Consider the following 8324-nt stretch of genomic DNA (forward strand, 5'->3'; position numbering starts at 1 on the left):
CATCCTGACCTATGTGTTGGTTGCACCTTGCTTGCTTGTTGTCCCTAGCATGCTTGTTGTCCTTAGCATGCTTGTTGTTGCATGCTAGTTGTCTCTTGCATGCTAGCTGTAATGTTGCATGCTTGGTGTATTTGCTGCTAAGTACCATACAACTGTCCCAATGTTAGTTAGTTATCCCTTGCATGCTGCTTTCCTTCGGAGACAGATGCTCTGGCTGTTCCGACAGTTCCCGGCAGTTCCGGATTTTCCAGCAGTTCCGACAGTTCCCAGCAGTGCTGGCTTTTCCAGCAGTTTTGGCAGTTCCGGCTTTTTCGACAGTTTCGAATTTTCCGGCTTTTCAGGCTTTTCTGACAGTTCTGGCTTTTTCGGCAATTCTGGCTTTTTTGGCTTTTCCGACAGTTTCGACTTTTTCGGCTCTTCTGACAATTCTAGTTCTTCTGGGAGTTCCTGATTTTTCGGCTTTTCCGACTCTTCCGGCAGTTCCGGCTTTTCCGGCTTTTCCGACAGTTCCGGCAGTTTTGAATTTTTCGGCTTTTCCGGCAGTTTCGACTTTTCCAACAGTTCTGACATTTTCGGCTTTTCTGGCTTTTTCGACTCTTCCGGCAGTTCCAGCATTTCTGGCTTTTCCAGCAGTTCCGACAGTTCCGGCTTTTCCGGCAGTTTCGGTTTTTTGCCCTTTGGATCAGGGCAACGTTATCCCTTACGATCTCTCCTCTTACTAAAACCCAAAGACAAGTAGAAAGAGGAAGAGATCCCAAGTGTGTGATGATGAAGTGTCCAATGAGGAGAATGCTCCTTATATTTATATGCAAAACGTTGAGGTTGAATAGACATGACTGTTGGGCTTCTGAGGCTACATAAGTTGTTGGCCGACTTTGACAATTTTTCCATAATCAAAATAAATTCATATCTCCATAAATACTTATCGGAATCGGATGATCTTTAGATCAATCCTACATCTCTCAATGAGAGGAATCTAAGAAAAATATCAGTAGTCACAAATAAGGTGATCCACATGGAGTTTGGCCCTAGTTGCCAATTTTAACACTCCCTCTCAACTAGGGAGAACTCCATCAACAATTCGTCTGATCATCGCTACTATTCATCCATCAAATGCACTGCCCTGTACAGCTTGACCCCTGCTTTGCTTTGTTTTGCTTTGCTCTCCTCTGCTTTGCTCGAACTATGAAGAAGAAGAAATGACCGAGGATGTGTCATACCATCCTCCACTGACCCAAAGTCAGTCTTAGAGTGTGTACCACTCTCATTGATCCCAGATCAGTATCATTGATCCCAGATCAATATCATTGATCCCAGATCAGTATCATTGATCCCAGATCAGTATCATTGATCCCAGATCAATGGAGGTCATCCTAGCATAGGGAGTACAGTAGATACAACGATGCGTCCATCGATAGTACTACTATGGTCCCTATCCTCATTCCCCTACTCATTGATCAGATGAGAGGTACTTCCCATGAGCCCCAGACTGCATGGGTAGGATGCCTCGACAGGAGAACGAATCATCTTGTCAGTGGATGCCACAGAGAACGAATCATCCCGGACCGCAGGAGAACGAATCATCCTGTTCCATAGTCGCCATGGAGAACAAACTATCTTGGCCCATAGGAGAACAAATCATCCTGTCCACAGTCGCCACAGAGAACGAATCATCCTGGCCCACGGCAGAACAAATCATCCTGTTCCATGGTCGCCACGAAGAACGAATCATCCTGGCCCATAGGAGAACGAATCATCCTATCCACAGTCGCCACGCAGAACGAATCATCCTGGCCCACAGGAGAACGAATCATCCTGTTCCATAGTCGCCACGGAGAACGAATCATCCTGGCCCACAGGAGAACCAATCATCCTGTCCACAGTCGCCATGGAGAACAAATCATCCTGGTCCATAGGAGAACGAATCATCCTGTTCCACAGTCGCCACAGAGAATGAATCATCCTGGCCCACAGGAGAACGAATCATCCTGTCCATAGCGCACCACCAGGGGAGGGTGAGTCGCCCTGTGGTTGTATGTTGCTCCAGTAAGTACCCCAAGCCCCTCAGAGCTCCCAGAGCTTAATGCATGCAACATGTAGGACCCTTATAAGAAGGTCTCTCAACGACTCCAAGTCGTTCGGAAAAGTCATAGATTTGACCTTTCCCTTGGGCTTTGACAAAATGTCTGCGACCTGTACATCAGTCTCAATGTGATTGAGCCTCCTCGCTCATCGACTTACTATATCCCAGATAAGGCAGTATCTGATGTCTATTTGCTGGAGCAATCATCGAATACGGGATTCCTCAATAATCGAATCCCACCTCTGGTTGTCACAGAGAATCACAGTGGTATTCATCATGTGTACAAACAACTCACTTAAGAGCTTCTGCAACCATGCAGCTTCACACGAGATCATACTCGTAGCTATGTATTCGGCCTCAACGGTGCTTATAGCAACCAACTTCTGCTTCTTTCTCATCCATGATATCGAAGCAGAATCCAAAGAGAACCAACACTAAGAAGTACTCTAGTGATCCTCCAGGCTGCCTGCCCACTCAGTATTCGAATAATCATGCAGTTTCATATTTCTGGCAGTGTATCTCAATCCATGAGAGATTGTGCCTTGAAGATATCTCAGAAGATTCTTGGCACCAATCCAGTGAGGCTCAACCAAATATGAGCTCACCATGCTAACTGCAAAACATATGTCCAGACGGAAGCTCACCAAGAACATCAATGCGAATGAGTTTATGAAACTCAGAGGAATTTCCCAAATCTGGTCCGACATCACTACCATATAACTTCTGAAAGTTACGATCCTCGAGGTAGTCACAGGCTTGCAGTTTATCATTCCACATTCGGAATCCAACTCCCTCTTACTTTTGCAAATGAGAGGGTCTGCACCTGCCAGAAATAGGTCGTCCTCATAAGGTGCCGGTATGAGAGGTCTACCATCCACAACCTTCGGGTAGTGGTTTGGATTGGTTTCACTCCTAGTGAATCTGAGCTTCATCAGACAGTTCAGCAGTGATTCATGTACAAGATATCGGCCAACAAAATTAGAGAAAGAAACACTAAGAGAAATTTAGTATTAAATTTCTCACTCTCCACAGCGATTCTCTGACCTCGAAACGAACACTTTTCCCTTATGCTGTTCTCACCGCGTCATCCTTTGTGCAGTGACTGCGCAGTGCCTTGATGAATTGCTTTGTCTCTCACGCTGGCCCTTCCAGAATTTATCCTGCACTCTCAGACTACTATTGATGCCCTATATCTCTTGCCAGCAACTCACCCTCTGGCTCTATCTTCTCTTGTTGGACTTCAGCCACTGAGAAAATTGATCTACCTAGGCAATTGAGTTTTTGCATTGGTGTTTTCTCCATCTACCTATCGACTTCTTTTTATAATCTTCTGTTGGAGAACCAACGGCCAAGAATAAAACATAATCGATGGCTCAGATTAATTCCCTACCGATCCGTGTGAGTTTCTAGATGATTCTCACCACATTTCCATTAATATTGATTAATTAACTATATTCCCTAAGTTTAGACTTAGGAAATAATTAAAAAATTGGTTAATAATGTAATTGAGATGCTTCTGGGTTGAATTTCCAGAAACGATTTCTGGGTTTTGGAGAATTCATTCATTCTAGCCTTTCCACAAAGTTTCATGGCTAGAACACATCTGATGCTACAAAAACTAACACTCCCTCTTAACAAGGAAGGTGTTCTAGTATTGTTGCCTCCTGTAGCAACACCCTGTCTCTTCATCATCTCCTGTCATGTTGCTATTGCCCACCAACTACTGTGCAACTCTGATATGTGTTGCATCTGTGCTGCTGTTGGCCTTGCTGAATTGCTGTCAACTACTGCATCTGCACTGAAACTCCCTCTCAACTGCTGCTACTGAGAATCCATTAGTTTTGCTATTGAAACAACTTCTCTACCATACCGATATGTTCTCTGAACTGGATGAACTTAGCTCTCCCTAGAGATTTTGTGAGTATGTCTGGTACCTGATCGCCCGTGGGGACATACTGCAACTGGACTGCCCCACGTTGAACACAATCTTTGATGAAATGGCATTTGATATCAATGAGCTTCGACCTATCATGAAATACTAGATTCTCAGAGAGTTTTATGCAACTTTGATTATCACAGTAAGCATTGGTCACTCCCATTTTCTTCCTGAACAAACTCACTAACAATTTCCTAAGCCATATGGCTTTGCACGTAGCCGTGCTTCCTGCCATATATTCTGCTTCTGCTGAGCTCAGTGCTACTGACTTCTCCTTCCTACTGCACCAAGAGATCATCCTTGATCCAACGCTAAAGCAATACCCGAAGGTACTTTTCCTGTCCACTGAACTACCTGCCCAATTTGCATCTGTGAATCCGCTCAACCTGACGTCATCTCCTCGAGTATATTTCAACCCGAGCTCGAATGTTCCATGCACATACCTGAGAATGTGCCTAATTGCTGCCCAATGTACCCTCTTCGGTTCCACCATGAATTGGCTAAGGGTATTGACAACGAAGAAAATGTCTGGCCTAGTGTTGACCAAATACATGAGTGACCCAATTAGCTGTTTGTACAAGGTGGGGTCGTTGGTAATCATTGGTGTTACCATGGGTTTGTGATCTTGCATTCTGAATCTCTTCAGAATTTTTGTAGCATATCTCCCTTGCCCAAGGAAGATCTCCCCACTCTTCTGCCATACTTCCAATCCTAGAAAATAGTGCATCAACCCCATATCCTTCATGTGGAATTCTGTTGCAAGGTTCCTTTTGCAGTCCTTTATGAGCCTCGATGATCCTGTCAAAAATAGATTATCTACATATAAAACTAGAATGAGAGGCTCATTCTCCACCTTCAGATAGTAGAGATTGGGATTTGCATCACTCTTGATGAATCCTAACTGCTGCAAGTAACTGCCAATCCGACCGTACCACGCCCTGGGTGCTTGCTTGAGCCCATATAGGGTTTTCTTCAATCTGTATACATGAGTGTGTGTCTCATGAGTTTCAAAGCTTTCAAGCTGCTCTATGTATACCTCTTCTTCTATCACCTCGTTCAAGAATGTTGTCTTGACGTCCATCTGATGAATTTCCTATCCCATTTGTGCTGCTAGGGATATGATGGATCTGATAGAGGTATATCTGGCAACTGGGCTGAAGGTATCCTAATAGTCTATTCCTTCCTTTTGTGCATACCCCTTTGCCACAAATCTAGCCTTGTGCTTTTCCACAATGCCGTCTGCTGCTACTTGATCTTGTAGATCCATCTGGAACCTACAACTGATCTGTCCTTTGGAAGAGGCACTACCTCCAAAACATCTTTTGTCATGATAGAGTTGTATTCTTCTACCATGGCATCCACCCACACCTGATGCTGTGCGGGTTCCTGAAAAATGGAAGGTTTTGCAACCTGAGCTACCAAGGCTTGATATTTGTCAGACTGCCTACATTGTCTTTTGTTTGTCCTGGGAGCTTTGACAAACTCCTTTGTGTCTCTCAAGGTCTGACGCACTTCCCTATTGGCTCTACCACTGGTGGTGGGAGGTTCAGTCAATTCCTCCTCCTGTTCTTGCTGCTCTGTCTGCTGAGAACTTCCTGGATCTCCTACTCCTGAGGAGATGCTAGTACTGGTCACTGTACTTGATCCATGCGACTCTCCTTTTGCTTGTCCAGCTTGCTGTCCCTGCTACTGGACTGACACAAATTTCTGCACACTGATCTCCTGCAGGCATCTCTTGAGATTTTCTGAAAGCTCTGTCTTCCATGAACTTTGCCTCTCGCCTTACTACAATCTTCCTACCACTAGGAATGTAGATCCTGTATGCCTTTGATGGTTCACTATATCCTATGAGGAACCCCTTCTCTGCAGTCTGACCTAACTTACTTTGCTTTTCATCTGGGATGTGATAGCAAGCCACACTCCCAAAGATTCTCTAATGACTTATTTCAGGCTTCTTCCCTGTGAAGACTCCTTCTGGCATTTTCTTCCCCGATGCTCTATGAGGTGTTTTATGTTGAATGTACACTGTTGTGTTACATGCCTCAACCCATAGAAATCTAGGCAAATCCTGATCACATAACATAGCCTTTGCAGCCCCAACTATTGTTCTGTTCTTTCGCTCTACTACATTTTGCTGAGGGTTGTATGGAGCTTTCCATTCTCTTTTGATGCCCTCCCGTGCACAAAAACTTGTGAAGTCTTTATCAATGTATTCTCCACCGTTATTTGAACGCAACACCTGGATCTTTTTCCCTGTCCTGTTCTCTACGAGTGCTTTGAACTCTCTAAACCGACCAAATGTTGAAGTTTCTAAATTTACTTAGTTTAGAAACCCTTCATGCACTTTTTCTGATTTATTCCTACCTACTTGTTATTTTTCTTTAACAAGTTATTACAAAGTAAATACTGAAAATAAACGCCAGTGTATGCTCAACATATTACAGATCAGCAACTAAAAGAAACAAGAACAAACACACCACATGACACCATTATTTTTGGACCAATGTCCTCGGAAAAACCCAATGCGGGAAAAGTGCAGCGATCTGAGGGTTTTTTTATTAAGCAATATCATAGTACAATCTGGGTGCCGAAACTGACCTACCCAATAGAGAATTTCCTTAGCAGCTATACCTCACAGTTTCAGAGAAATATCCTGGCTGAAACCCCAGAAAATCCTTCCGGCAGCTCCTCAGCACAAAACTGCTCCTGCAACCCCAGCGTCTGCCCAATTTCGACTGCGTCAGCCCCTCTCTATCTCACGCTGGACCTGCATCAGCCTTTATAGGCCTGCGTCAGCCCCAGGAGGCCCTGCATCAGCTCTGGGAGCCTCTGCGTCAGCTGCGCTAGCCCCTCTGGTGTTCTGCACAGCACTTGGCTGCCTTTGCGTGGCCCTGCATGAGCCCTTGCTGGCTCTGCATCACCCTCCTTTGCTGCTGCGCTGCTCTCCCAACACAATCTCTACCTTCTCTGTTTCTTTGTACTCAACGCCCCTCAGCTGCTCTCCCGATCATTGATTCTATCTCTCTTAGCAAACCCCGCTCTAGAGAATAGAATGACTGATCACTCTGGTGTTCTCTCCAAGTGACCCTCAAGCCTCCTCTTATAATTTTCCTGTTGACATCTCAACGGCTGAAATTAAGTCCCTAATCAACGGCTAAGATTAGATCTGGCTTGATCCATGTCTTTTGGACCATTCTAACACAAATTCATATTAATACACATTAATATTTTATTTTCTCTAAGTTTAGACTTAGGGACTCCATTAAAAATATTAATTATTTTAATATCTCCTGATCTGTTTAGAATCTGCCCAAACCCTTTCTGGGTATTGGAGATCTGATGTGCCCCAACCTCTCCACCAAATTTTGTGGCTAGAGAACATCCGATGCTACCCCAAATCAACACTACCTCTTAGCGAGGACTGTGCTCTAGCAATACTCCTCACTAAGTATTACTCTGATCATCCGACATCGGTACCTGTACTGATGCTAGGCCTTCCTACCCACCATCCTTTGCACTGCTGCCTCCTGTACTGCTGCCCTTGGTTCTGCCACTACCACTGCTGCATCTGTACGACAGCTCCCTCTGCATCCGTGCTGTTGCTAGTCCTTCTTCCCAACACTGCATCTGCACTACAACTCCCTCTGCAACTGTGCTGTTGCTGGTCCTTCCTCCCAACATTGCATCTGCACTGCACCTCCTCTCATCATGTTGCATCGTGCTGCCCACTGCTGCACTGCAACTCAGTTACTGAGAAGTAACTGATCTCCCAACTGACCTTCCTGTTGGGCTAGAAACACCCACTGATGCTAAAGCACCCTCTGCCACTAACAAGTGCTTCCTCTCTCTGACCTCTGTGCTACTGCAACAACTCCCTGCATCTCGCACCATTACACGCCTCTCTGTGCCTTTCTGCACTGGTGCAACACTCCTGTGCTTCTCGCACTGCTGCAACCTGCTAGCTCTACGCTGTCTTGGGACTCCTAGACTGTAGCTCTCTTTGCCGCTCCATCCGCATTCGTCTCTACCCACTCAACTAGTCCTGCTACTCGTTGTCGGGGCTCCCGTAGCAAGGTCTAATCCAAGAGGTTGGGTACCTCAAGGATCTCGTCCCTCATCGCCTGTAGTCCTCCTGACTACAACTCGATGTCTCCCCACTTCCGCTCAAGTGGTGCGTGTGCACTCATGGCACCGTCATCTGTCAAAACTTCCTTCTCTGCGCGTGGTGGCGCTGCCTTAGTCTCGGAAGACTCTCCCTTACTCTTCTTCCTTGGGCACTGGGTCGCATAATGACCCATCTCCCCA

Source organism: Pinus tabuliformis, chromosome 8 (genome assembly GCF_031772625.1).
Source record: "Pinus tabuliformis cultivar Carrire ecotype Pingquan chromosome 8, CPIR1, whole genome shotgun sequence".
Classification (NCBI taxonomy): domain Eukaryota; kingdom Viridiplantae; phylum Streptophyta; class Pinopsida; order Pinales; family Pinaceae; genus Pinus; species Pinus tabuliformis.